This window comes from Aedes aegypti, unplaced genomic scaffold (assembly GCF_002204515.2).
Source record: "Aedes aegypti strain LVP_AGWG unplaced genomic scaffold, AaegL5.0 Primary Assembly AGWG_AaegL5_hic_scaff_1398_PBJ_arrow, whole genome shotgun sequence".
Lineage (NCBI taxonomy): Eukaryota > Metazoa > Arthropoda > Insecta > Diptera > Culicidae > Aedes > Aedes aegypti.
The window spans coordinates 25,003-37,558 of NW_018734831.1; positions in this window are offsets into that span (position 1 = coordinate 25,003).

Sequence of the window (12,556 nt, forward strand, 5' to 3'; positions counted from 1 at the left end):
CTGACCAAAACACCAATGCACCCATTGAATATAGAAGTACCTTACTAGTTTCATATTATTTATAAAATCGACGAAAACGTCACACACTGTAGCGGACGCTGAAATACGTGATCGAAATTGCTTTGACCTTGAAAACACGATTTTCATACAACAGTAACTTCGGGAGAGTTTTTTCATGAAAGTGTCAGATTGGTGATTAATCCAATTGAAAACAAAATTTTTCTTTTTCGTATTTATGAATTTAAAAATAAACATTGCTCGAAAAAGTTATAGGTAATACTGAAAGAAACAACTTTACTTTACTTGTATGCACATCTATAGATTATGGGTGCACGACGTTAGGCATAAGGACGTTAGGGGCCGTCCATAAATGACGTAGCATATTTTCACTGATTTTTTACACCCCCCTCCCTCCTCGTAGCATTTCGTCACAATAGCTGGTACTCCCCCCTGGAAAACACGTAGCATATCAAGCACCCCCCCCCCCCTATATATTTTTTATTTGTTTTCCTTAGTGACGGGGTTGAAACAAAAAATTGGAATTGAGAAGTTCAATACAAAGTTTGATATTAATTACTGACTGAAATGTAAGGATAATCTAATCTAACAGTTTGATATACAGTAGCGCTCAAAAGTAATTTGGAAAAGTTTTAAATAAACATTTTCCTTGGTTTTGGTTTCCAGTTTCATATAGGCTAAATTATATTACTTTTACTGTTCTTACTATAAAAAACAAGTTTACTATAAAATATGTGAAGAAAAATTTTTGATTGGATTGATGAAGCTTGTTACTGTCGAGTTAGGGTTCAATATATTTTATAATATATTGAACAAAAGTTTCGTTATATTAAAGGATTGTTTTTTTTTTTAATTATTCGTTGTTAGGAAATAGATGTCAATAAAAATGATCAAGAAAATATATTAATTTGAAAAGAATCATCGTTAATATTATCCAATTTCAAATCATTTTAGCAAACAGTGGCCAGATACATAAAAGATTACACTTGAAATATTTGGAATGTTCAGAAAATTTTAGCGATTATTATGCAAACATAATACTCTCTATTTATATTTGAGTTGAATTTCTTTATCGTTTCCATACTGAAATAATCTTACACAACCTATAATTGAACAGTTAAATAAGAAAAATTCTTCAAATTACCGAGTTATTAAGAAAATTTAATGATAGGGCAATTTTGATAACATTCGAATCTATTATCCTCATCAATATTCAGGCTATTCCAGCAAGAGCATTGATATATCAAAACAAATGATGAGTTGATTTGGTGGAGATCTCCTGCAACATTGAAGGCATAATTCACGGAATAAATATCTTTGTAATATTTGCCAAGAATGGCATGTTAGAAAATAATTTCTGGAAGAAATAAAGCCCCAACAGAAAATATGGATAATACTAAAACGGCTGACTTTATGTCATGTTAACAAATGGCAAAAAAAATGTACTCCAAGTAGTTAGAACATTTATTTTTAATCAATTTATTAAACTTTTATTTTGTTTATTTATAAATTTATTAACCATTATTTTATAACCCAAGTTTATAAGTAAAAAAAGAAGTTTGAAAGAAAATAATTGATTCCTAAAATTTTTAATAAAATCTTGTTTTTATTTAATAACACGAAAGAGCATGTTACTGCAACTACTTTAGCAAATTTTCCCGCTCAAATAACGGCTATATCATGTTTAAACTTTAATTTGAAAATTGGGTCCATAAATGAACCTTGACACTTTTGATCATATTTGACGTTCGCTTAGTCGACAAAAACACCACAGGGGTTTTAGTTTTAACACCGGGGTTGTTCCTATCTGGCATTTCGGAAGGGACACGGAAAACAAAATACACCCAAAATTTGAGTTTAAGACAAGGGGTGTGACAAAATCTAAAAAAAAACATAAAAAATGTTTTTTGGACTTAAACCAACGGGAAACATTAGAAAATTGAGTAAACATGTGTTTTTGACCTAAACTTCAGCGTTTGGCACTAAAATTGGGACAGGGCTTTAGGACCCTATTGTGTGCCTTATTTTTCAGCGCCTTTCTTTTTACGGACTTGATTCAAAATGCTACGTCCACTAGCTTGGACCCCTCCCTCCCCCTCGTCACACTTCGTCACAAATTCGTAAATACCCCCCTCCCCCCTAAAAAGCTACGTCATGTATGGACGACCCCTTAGGTATAAGTACAATAGGCATAAATACGAGAGGCATGATGGACGTTTGGCCTAATGGATGTTTGGCATAATGGACGACAGGCATAATTCCCAACCAAAAATTGAAATTGTTTGTGCGAAAAGTGAGCTGACTTTTCTGGTAATTGTGGAGGATCCAAAGACTAAAAGTGTGTTCTTTAAAATACGATTACCCTGCAGCCGTTCCATAGTTGTGAATCCTTTGAGGTCTATTGATTAAATTATAAGCATGAAAATGCTGTTAATTGCCTTTACTATCTTTGTGGTAACTTTTGAGATCATAGAGTAAAACCCAGCTGAATGTTTTAATCAGAAAATGTTTATTCTCTCAAGACAAACTTATTCAAAAAATTATGTCACTATTGCTCTTAGTACTTGCATCATACATTTTCCCTTATTTGAATCAAAGGCTATGCTTTATACGGTTGTGCTACTTTTCCCCGAATGTCGGTTCCCCGAATGTCGTTTCCCCGAATGCCAGTTCCCCGAATGCCAGTTCCCCGAATATCCCGTTTCCCCGAATAACCCACTTCCCCGAAAAGTTTTTGGAACTCATAATTGTCATATATTTATACATTTCAGGGTGGTGAACGTACTGGTCATCTAATATGCACCCTTCTTTATTTTGTTGGCGGTTCTTACGAGTTTTACCGTCCTCACCATTTTTGGTAACATGTGTATAGCCCCGAAAATGACCAAATACCTCCTTCTTTTGATTGCTTATCGTTCTTTCTATTCACCACCTTGCCATTGAAAACTATTCCAGCACCTATTTGAACTGCTACACTTTTCGGGGAACGGGTCATTCGGGAAAATGGCATTCGGGGAAACGGGTCATTCGGAGAACTGGCATTCGGGGAAAAGTAGCACAATCGCTTTATACTTATACGGTCAGTTTAATGACTGTGAGAAAGGGACCTTCTTCCAATAATATGCTGTTTTGTGGATTCTTGCTGTTTAAATAGTTATTGAAATTTTAGATGTAAATATTTCCAGAAACAAAAATGCTGAATACTATGCTAATTTTAAATTTGAGCTTGACTGAAATTAAATTTTACTTTTCAAACTCGACAAATTCCAAATATTTTCAAAACGCTTTCGGCAATGCTTTCATATGTGACTGATCAAAATTGTTTGAAAACCATCGAAAATTGTTGGCAGAAGAGGCAAAGGAACTGTTTTTAACACATTAAATTGATGAGCAGACTCGGAGAAAAAATGTAACATCTTTATCAGAGACGCTTTTATTGGCGTCACTCTACCAGAATATTATTGTTGAAAAAAATGTCACCTACTATATCATTTTTGACTTGACTCTAGATTGTTGTCCTCAGGTTAATCATTTGCATTATAAGTACTAATAATTATATGGAAGATTTCCCTTCTTTAGAATTAACGCAATTATGTAAGAGAAATATTACAAAAAATGTCATATACTCACCAAAATAAACATCTCTAGAAATAAATAACACTTGCACATCACAATTAAAATGGATACTTACAAAAATGGATTGAACTGGACCTTAGAATGATAACAATGATCCTGATAACAATCTTCTTCCATAGCTTGCAATGAAGGATTCATTGTCAAATTGAATAACACCGGATATAGTAACTTTATGAGCTGTTACATCTCAAGGACACCCACCCACACCATCAACGTAATGGAATTTGTAAATAGACCCGAACAATTTTCGATATGAGAAGAGTTTTGAATGATACACACGCAAGTTATTTTATGCCAAACGTCCATTATGCCTAATGTATTTATGCCTTACGTCCATTTTGTCTAACATACTTATTCCTAACGTCATTATGCCTAATGAGGTATACTCATTAATTATCATGTACACTTTCGGCGTTTTTTGTGGAACGCCCGTAAAAATTTCCTTTTTTTTTGTCATAACTTTGTCTGATGATTTTGTACAATTTTCATTTCTTATAGTGCTATTTGTTACTCGTGAAAACGCATAACTTTCTCGAAGAGAGTATATTTTTATATCTCATAGTTTTCGAATCATTGAAGGTTTTATGTAAAATTTTGCACCTGGGACACGGTTATATGAATCAATTAGATTCTCTCTCCAGTCCACTTTTTGGAATGCATTTAGGTCCCATAACAACTGTGCAAAATTTCAGTTCGATCGATGAAACTATATTTACGTGCCAGCCGTTCAAAGTTTGTATGGGATTTACTATGGGAAACATACTTTTGCAAAGAAAAATCGCCAGAGGTCGCCCATTGACCTCTATAAAAATTCTGAATACAGACTTCGATAGATAATTTTACGATGAACAACATTACTGAAGACCGCAAAGCAATCCGATGCTTGTGAAAAAAGTTATTCAGCATAGACTATTCGAAAATTTTGCCCGATGTTGTTATTATTGTTATTCCTTTACGTGTTAATCAACGTCGCCTTGCCAATAGGTTTTCATTGAATAACTTTGTTCACAAGTGTCGGATTGTTTCGCGGTCTTCGGCAATATTCTTCATCGTAAGAATACCTATTGTGGTCTGTGTTCAGAATTTTTATAGAGGTCAATGGGCGACCTCTAGCGATTTCTCTTTGCAAAAGTAAGTTTTCCCATAGTAAATCCCATACAAACTTTGAGCAGCCGGCGCTAAAATATAGTTTCTCCGATCGAGCTGAAATTTTGCACAGTTGTTATGGGACCTAAATGCAATCCAAAAAGTGGACTGGAGCGAGAATCTAAATTTTGTCCCACATTATTGTGCATGTTTCCGCAGTCTGAATCATGAAAATGCAAACGTTGCAAATTTTATATATCCAAAACAAGTACTGCCACCCGTAGCTCGCGGCTATATACTGAATTTGGTTTTTAGAAAGATTTAAGCATGTTAAAAAAATGTTTTAAGCGATTTTTGATTAAGGCGAAGTAGGCCATCATTGAAATTTGTACTGGGCATCGATGATTGTGACTAATTCGTCTAACGATTGTGGATTGAAGAAAATCACTTAGTTGTGCACTGAGATAGCTGAAAAGTATCAGCATACTTTCTGCATGTAATCGCACGTTAAGTTAAAATGGGGTAACATTGATCACCTATGTAAACAACATTCGGTAATATTGGAAATGTCGAAAATAACTTAAATCATGGCCCCTGAAAGCGAATATGAAGGCCAAACACTTACAAGTCATTTATTTTTTGAGTTATTTTAAAATTAAAAACACCACGGAATACGCCTAAAGGTAGGCAATTTCTTAGGAAATTTTACATTCTTAACAGAAATTCGGCAATGTTGCCTAATTTTGCATAGTTTTGATAGTTTTGCAAAGGAATCGTTTTCGGCGATGTCATTTTTAGTTCGAACCACATTTTCTTTGCACATATCGTTTGCAGAACTTATGTGAGACATGAATCTTCGGTATTGTCATCCTTAACCATTCAAATCATTGTTTCGAAAAGTTGCCAAATGTACGCATAAGGTAGACGCAATCTTCTCAAAAATCTTCACTTTTATTAGCTCATGAATATGAGAAAGAGAAGCACCATTCATGATTTATAAATGTTCCATCAATAAATGATAATGCGAACTTTTTACGAGATGAGTCATTCCGATCAATTTTACCCCGCTGATCAATGATATCCCGGATTACGGTACCCTTAAATAGCTTGTCTTGAATATATGAACGTGACTCTTGGACCTCCTAAAATCATTCTCAATGAACTTTACTAAGGAGGTTGATGTGGTTACCATTGCCAGTATTCAGAGAACATGCGAGAATCTTTATTACTGGACGAAAATCCTTGTTTGAAATGCATTTGTTGTTAATAAATCCCCGATTTTTTCGTAGTTTCCAGGGGCAATATAATAGCAGAGCGAAGATGAGACTTGGTTTCTGATGCATGGTCAAATATCAGTACTTTTGTTTCTTGTTTTGATTCCTCAGAAAAATCTGAAAAAATATATATAGTTAAAAAGGTCCCGCAATTTGGATCCTACACAGATAATTAACTCAACGAAAGCGTGCCCCTCATCAATCATAATAGAATCATTATCTGCAAGTTACTTGCAATTCCTTGTTACATAATTATGCATGACACTACCATGAAGTATGTAGAAAATGTGTTGTTTAAGGTTCTCAAAACTATTCTTGATTTTAATTTATTTAATCTACCAGGGTATCCAAGTTTTGAAAGGTATTGCATTGATTCAAAATATGTCCGAGTAGATCCAATAGATTCAATAGGTTCCAATGTAAGTAAACTAAGCGTAGCATAGTGTAGACTGACTGCACATGCCTATTACTGCTACATGCTTCGCGATTGACCAGAGTATCACCAACTCAATAGAAATAATCAACTTGAAGATCAGCTAAGAGCGGACATCCTTTTTTTCACTGGGAAATGTGGACTTCAACGACACTAAGTTGAGAAACAGACTCTGTTCCAGTAGGATAATGCCAAAAAGGAAAAGAAAAGTATGAAATGAGCCTAATAACTTGCATGAAATGTTGTATTTTGAAGCTAAACAGACGAGCGAAAAGAAAGCTTCTCATGTGGGCGATAAGGTAGCTTTTCGTGCATACAGCATTTCACCACAATGCTTATTATGACCACACCACTATTCACCATATTTTTCACCTCAACGTCACTAGGTTTGAACATTATTGACAGAAACAAATATTCAGCCTTGTCTAGCCACGTGGATGGGTTTTTTTTTTGTTCATAGCCCTTTAGTATTTACATAAAAGTTTTTTGTAGTTTTGGTCTGAAGTCTTAGAACATGATGACATTCTTTTTTTCATATAGAAATATATATATACAAAAAGTATAAGAGACAAAGGCTGAACAGAAGTGGCATCATTCATATCCTTGTTGAAAATCTTATAAAATCAATTCGTCTTTCAGAACAAATCGAAGCAAAATACAGAATATTATTTTTGTTGATCTGTTTATAATACTCCATATTCCTAAGTACCACCTATATTCTATATGTACTGTTTGACTTTTCCACCGATGTACAAAACTCACCCGGTCCACGAATTGTGAACACTCTAAGGGGACACGCTTCCGTATGCTCTCCATGTGTGCTGATCCCCAGTGTCACAATTTTTGGGCAGAATAAATTTAGTACATCGGTGGATAAATTCAATAATTATATTACGGTGATTTTTTTGATTAGCTGATCTAATGGGCTGTATTGGACCAAAGCGAATTTCAATGCAAAATAAGGTTCCTGCTCAGTTCCGATATTTCAATATACAGTAACAGTATGGATTGAACACCGAAAACCCATATGGCTTGTCATATACTTTTTACAAATATTTTCGCTTATCGTTTTATAGATAATAATTAATTTCAAGACAATGATTACACTTTTACGGGTCACTCACTATCATGGGCCCTTTTCCATTTGAATTGCATGCCGAATAGAGTGATTAATAATCGTAACCCATAATTTGACCAGTGAAGTTTTGTAGGATAAGTTTTTCTTAAGAAGTTTAAGGCTAAGACGTCCGTCATTTGTTTTGGCAACTATATTGGCATAGCAGCTCACAATTTCAAAGTAATAAATATCAGTCCTCATAGATCATATTGATTCGGAAAAGTATCACTATATGCGCTGTTATGCAGAAAAGTATGCTGATACTTTTTCAGATAAACAGTGCCAACAAATACCAACTGAGTTTCTTTAATTCGCAAATTGTGACATAATTTAGCAATGTTGTTCAATCATCAACATCAACGTACAAATTCCAATGACGGCCCTACTTCGCCTTAAAGCTTTTTTACTAAATTGTCATAAGGTGAAACTACTTATTAAACTTTTAACACTTTACTTTTTTGCAAAAAATAAAATACTAAAATCATTAAGTGAGGCGAGCAAATACCTTTAAACTCTAATATGTGTGCTTATACTTGACAGATAGGCCTATTTTCGGTCTGCGACTTACAGACTTTCTTCAGTGTCAATTAGTAGTTAATACTCTAATAATCCCTCCCCTAAATTTAATATAAAAAAGTGTAGTCATAAGGAGGTCTGTTCGAGTGCTGTGGTTACATTGACGGACCCCTCGGTCCAAGAATCCTTATCGAGGAAGAAATGTTACACCTAAGGACGAGAACATCGAGTGATCGCTCATTCAACCCACATTGGTCCCAAAGCCATATCTAGGAAGACAAAAATGATTGCGCCAAAACCGTCAATTTTAGATATATGGTGTCTTCGGCAAAGTTTCTCCATATTTTTCAGACATTTTTTTTCAGAGATGTGAAATTAGGGTGGCCCACATGGTTTTACGAGATCAGCAATAAACTTTTTTGCTGACGCATTTAGGACTACAAATGTTCTACAATGTTTTAGAACAACCGATTTTGGAAGCAACTTTACCGAAGAACTCAAATTTCTATCTCTTATGGTTCGCGAGTTATGAATTTTTTTTAACAAAAAAGTTAGGGTGGTACTGAAAAATCAGTTTTTTCTTGATAACTTTTTATACGATAATTTCTCGCAAAAACTTTGTTCCAAGTACTTTTAGAACTTTTGATTAGCGCAACTTTTTGCCGAAAAAACTACTGTTCTATCTCTTTATGGTTACAGAGTTATCAGAAATTTTCTTCGAAAAAATGGTTGTTTTCAAATGCCGATATCTCCAAAAGGCGCAAACAGATTTTCAATCTTTTTGTCGGCATTAGAAAGATTATTTCTTTTCTCTGTTTATGGTGAAAAAACTGTGAGGACGTTTTTTGTTTGAAAAAATTGACAAAATTTTGAAAATGATATGTTTTTTCAACCGAAAATTGTCCATAACTTGAAAAATATTCGAGATAGCTCTTTGGGGCCTTCAGCAAAAATGTGGAAAATTGAAAGTTCTGATAGTGCTTCATACAAAGTATTCATAAAAAATTATTGCTTTAAGATATATTCACCATTAACCGAATTTTGTATGTAAAGAAGCGAAAAAAGATATATTTGCTGGAACAACTGGAATAACTGTATGTAAAGTCATTTAAAATTGAAAGTATATGTAATGAAATAAGATCGATCACAGTAAGCGGAAATTTTGAAGTTAGGGAAAGTTAGTTGCTGAAGCAGAGTTTTAACAGTGATCCATGGAACATTAATCCATAAACGATGTCTTGTTATTTCACGCGACATAATGTTTGTCCAGCTTAACTTATGCCGTGGTTGATTATAAATTGCTACCGCTTCGGCTTTACTAAGCAGAAGGTCATGCGTTCAATACCGGTTCTGTTATTATATTATCAACCCCAAAAGATAACAAAACGTATACTTTGAAGAATTCCTTCAAATTACCAAAACCTTACTTCCCGTGATATCCTCCATAGAATATAGAAGTATCTGCAATTATTCTATCTGCGCATTCAACTTATCCCATTCAATGCAATCAAATCCAATAAAACTGCCACAACGAATTAGTCAGGCAGCATTCGCCTGTTGAAAGAATGCATGAATCTTGAAACAAGAGCCAGATATTTGGGATTTATATCTGTCTAAGGTTACGAACCAGAAGGTGGCCTGATCACTTGAAAACTGCTTCAGAATATTTTTCCTTTTTCAACTCCTTAGATTCCGCGTACTATGATCGATATCAATACATGTGTATTCAATTTTAAATGACATACATACAGTTATTTCGATTGTTGTAGCGAATATCTCTTATTTTGCTTTCTTTACCATATAAAATTCGGTTTATGGTGAATATACGTGTAAGCGTTGATTTTTATGAATACCTTGTATGAAGCACTATCAGAATTTTTCAATTTTGCACATTTTGCTGAAGTCACCAAAAGAGCTATCTCGAGATATTTTTCAATTATAGACAATTTTCGGTTAAAAACATATCATTTTCAACATTTTGTCAATCTTTTCAAACAAAAAACGTCCTCACAGGTTTTTCACCATAAACAGAGAAAGAAATAATCTTTTCTAATGCCGACAAAAGATTGAAAATCCGTTTGCGCCTTTCGGAGATATCGGCATTTGAAAACAACTATTTTTTCGAAGAAAATTTCTGATAACTCTGTAACCATAGGAGATAGAACAGTAGTTTCTTCGGCAAAAAGTTGCGCAATCAAAAGTTCTAAAAGTGCTCGGAACAAAGTTTTTGCGAGAAATTATCGTATAAAAAGTTATCAAGAAAAAACTGATTTTGCAGTACCACCCTAACTTTTTTGTTAAAAAAAATCATAACTTGCGAACCATAAGAGATAGAATTTTGGATTCTTAAGCAAAGTTGCTCCAAATCGGTTGTTCTAAAACATTGTAGAACATTGTGTAGTCCTAAATGCGTCAGCAAAAAAGTTTATGTGCTGATCTCGTAAACCATGTGGGCCACCCTAATTTCACATCTCTGAAAAAAATGTCTGAAAAATATGGAGAAACCTTGCCGAAGACACCATATATCTAAAATTGACGGTTTTGGCGCAATCATTTTTGTCTTCCTAGATATGGCTTTGTGACCAATGTGCAACCGATGGAATAGTACAAAATATGTCAGCATATGGCTCGGACGGAGCCGGCAGGTACGCCATGATACCCAGAACATCTTTATTCAAGGACTTAACCGCTAGGATAAGGAAAGCCACACCATAATAGCGCATGTTTCCCCTTGTTTCCACTTCTCAGTTAAATCTTGTGCCTGTGAGATTCTGACTATGGTCAGGTGCAGACAAAGGTCCAACTTCTTTGAACTTATTACAATTGTTCGTTCTTCTGACATTATCTTTATTCTTCACTGGGCCTTTATCTGCTGCTGTGCCATTCATGTGTCCATCGACACACTAATTCCACTTTTTGAATACTTTGCACCTGTCCTGCAAGATGAATCCTTTCGAATCCATGCATCCATTGTATCCATGTATTATTTTACGTTAGAATGAAATTCTCGCGGAACATTACTAAAGGACCTATGTACAAATGAGAGATTCTCTCCTCTCTCGTTCTCTTTCGATTATAACAGTGGAATACTAATGATTTTGGGAAGTTTTTCACTATAGATCGAAAGTCAATGCTCTTGACTAGCGTTTCATACAAAAATCGCAACAGAAGAGGTTAATGTGACTCAGTTATTAATGAAAGAGAAAGTAAACAAAGAGAGCCTCTCAATGTTAGATAGGTCCTTTAGTAATGTTCCGCGAGAATTCTTTTCAAGAAAACACCAAATAAGACAACGAACTAGTATACAACACCCAATGACACAGTCGGAATAGTTTTCCCGTTTGATGCGGGAATCAAACACATAATCCTTATCACAATGTGCTCCAATATCAAAACCATTAAAGCTTTATAATGTGAACAAGTGTTTGTAATTACATAAACAGAGCTTGTCTAAGTTGTGCTCCCTGCTTGGGTAAACACGTGAATTAAGTAAATGATTCACGTGCCCCAAGCATTTGCCACTGTTCCCTCATTGTCGGGAAATGGTTTCCATGAATTCAGCCGGTAAAGTCGTTTTGCAAAACTGAGATGAAGATTAGACTGGCCCTTAAACAAAAAAGTTGTAAAAACTCAACGGGGCACCCCCTAGATATGAGCCTTACGGTAAGAAAAACGCTCTCTCAAAATTTCAACTCAATTGGTTGCTCCACCAGCTGGCGCATTCGATTTGAAGTTTGTATGGGATATTCGTCTCAAATATATTGAAAATTGGTCCTATGTCACTGTTTCGTTCCGTATACTGATTGTTCGCGTTCAAATAAGCCCAGAATGACAAATACACTAGTTGATACCCTAATGAACATAATTGCAGAAGGTTATATCTGGATTTAATCTCATTTTCATTACTCTTTCAGTTGTTGAAAGTTAGGCTTAGATCAGCACTCCCGTACAGTCACTTATATGCATGCGACATGTGCCTCAGCTCGCCCAGTGTCATAGTGGCTATGATGCGCTTAGTGGCTACCTCCAAAGCTATGTTGAAGAAATACAAGCAGTAATGCATGATAAACTTCAGATGGTTAAAACACCAACTTTATTCAATTTTGATCATGGTACATCTTCTACAATATTCTTCGCTATCACATCAAGTAGTGTTTTTGACATTCTGGGTCCAATTGAACGCCATCATCAATTTTCCTGAATCAAACAGTAGATGATGTCTGCTGTGCACATATGTTTGAGCTGAAAATCCATATTAACTTCAATTCAAATGCGCCAGCTCATGGAACGACCAAATGAGCTGAATTTTTCAGAAAGGCTTCCCTCTAACCCCAAGAAATAATCCTGGGGGTCCTTCCCGTGGAATCATACAATTTTATTTTCCTCCCATACTGAGCTGGGCCAGTCTAATGAAGATGCATAATTCTACTTCATTCTTGTCTAAATATCTACAGCTAAGTGCAAGACAGAAAACAA